Source organism: Rutidosis leptorrhynchoides, chromosome 4, assembly GCF_046630445.1.
Source record: "Rutidosis leptorrhynchoides isolate AG116_Rl617_1_P2 chromosome 4, CSIRO_AGI_Rlap_v1, whole genome shotgun sequence".
NCBI classification, from domain to species: Eukaryota; Viridiplantae; Streptophyta; class Magnoliopsida; order Asterales; family Asteraceae; genus Rutidosis; species Rutidosis leptorrhynchoides.
The window spans coordinates 246,386,068-246,388,228 of NC_092336.1; positions in this window are offsets into that span (position 1 = coordinate 246,386,068).

Below are 2,161 nucleotides of genomic sequence, written 5' to 3' on the forward strand. Positions count from 1 at the left end.
CATCAACAGTTATATGTATACATATAACATTTATCTCTTAGAATTATGATCTTCAATTCTAAAAATCTGAAAATTTACCCAGTCTACGAACCGATACACTAAACTTTGAAAAAGCTGAATGAAGCAGTAGAAACTGTAGACAACCATAACAGTCAAAAGTTTGATGATAAAGAATAGTGTGTTGACAAAGCTCAAAAAAAAAGAAGGTTTGTAAATGAAAAATGGATTGAGCAAATTATGAAGGAGACCAAGGACAAATACAAGGACCAAACTCTGTATTTAAAGAATCCTGATGATTCTGTTTATGATGAAATATTTAGCGAATACCATACTCCTTAATTGCTCTAAATCATTGTGAATGAATTTCTTCATCACACTATGATCCTAAAATTCTAAGATATCATCGTATCTTTCATTATAAATATCCTCGATATTTCTGAAGATATATTCATAACTATTCTCATCTGAGATTATTTATCTCTTCGCGTTATCTGTGTTACATCATAAAGTAAACCATTTTAGTTTCTAAATTCTGAAACCTTCGAGTTTAAAATATGAATGTTTTTGAAGTAGTGTTGGGAATTGAAGCATGAGTTGGTAGAATATAATGACACTTGATCAACGTGATTATATTACAGTAAGTCATGCTGAGTTTCTAAATGGAACGTGATGATTCACAGATCATAACGTCATCACGTGCCATGTTACATAACTCTTTCATTCTGCTTAACTTCTGAACATATCAAGAAAGTATATTCTTGATAGTTCTATTCTCAGTGATTCTGGTAATTTAACTAATCAAGATCGTGCTATTACAAATTCTCTCTTAGAACGTTAGTCATGTTCATTCAAAACTTCATACCTACGAATTCTGGACCATTTTTCGCTCGACTTAAAGTCGGGAAGAGAAAACAAGAGAATGGAACTCCAAAATATAAAGGAAACGGAGTGGGTAGATTTATAGTGGAATATCAGACAAAGCAATCGAGACAGATCATCTCATTTAATCAAAGAGGATCCTAATTTCCTTAAATTCCGAAGAATCAAATCTTATTACAAAGATTTTCTCTAAATCCCTTGAATTCCAGAAATCAACCGTATATACGTCACCGGTTAAGACGAATATGTACTTACTCATTTCATTCTTTAGTGATAGCTTCACTCGTACACTTCGAGTAACCGAATTATCTTATCCATATTACTCAACAGTAATAAAACCCTATTTATCAGCTCATATTCATCATGAAAACATTTTTAATGTTAACCATAATGACCTCGATCAAATTTCGGGGACGATATTTCTTTAACTGGTTGGTACTGTGACGACCCGAAAATTTTTGACTAAATTTAAACTTAATTCTTATTTGATTTCGACACGATAAGCAAAGTCTGTAATGTTGAGTCTCAAAAACTTTGAACTATTTCATGAAATCATTTAACCATTGAAGATTCATGACGATTCACGAACAATTGTGTGTAAATAAATATGTAAATATAAATGTAAGTATATATATAATAATAATTTGAGATAATAAAATACAAGTAAATCATTAGAATTAAATATGTAAAATAATATACAAAGTAATTAAGTTATTATTAAAATGAATATATGATTTCTAAACATAATTAATGTTATATGTATTGAAACATATATAAAATATATAAATATTCAAATATGTTAATATATAATATAAGTGTTACATAATTAATAATATGTATTGTTTAATTTAATTACAAGTTGAAATATAGTTGTTATATAGTTTATTACTTTTAATTATTATTAAAATAAATAATAACATTAATACTATTATATATATGATATATGAAATTGGATACATTTAATTTGTTATACTATTATTATTATAACTAATATTATTGTTATCATTACTAATAACAATTTTAATGATAATGGTAATAATACTTATCATTAAAATTGTTATTTCTATAGTTATCATAAATAATACAAATTAGTATTATTATCATGGATAATATTAATATTATTATTTTTATTAATATTATTAAATTTTATTAGCATTAATATTATTATTGTTTATATTGCTAATATTATTAGTATTCATATTATTATTAATAATATCAATACTATTAATAATGATATCATATTATTATATTTAATGGAATTATTAATTTATATACATAATAT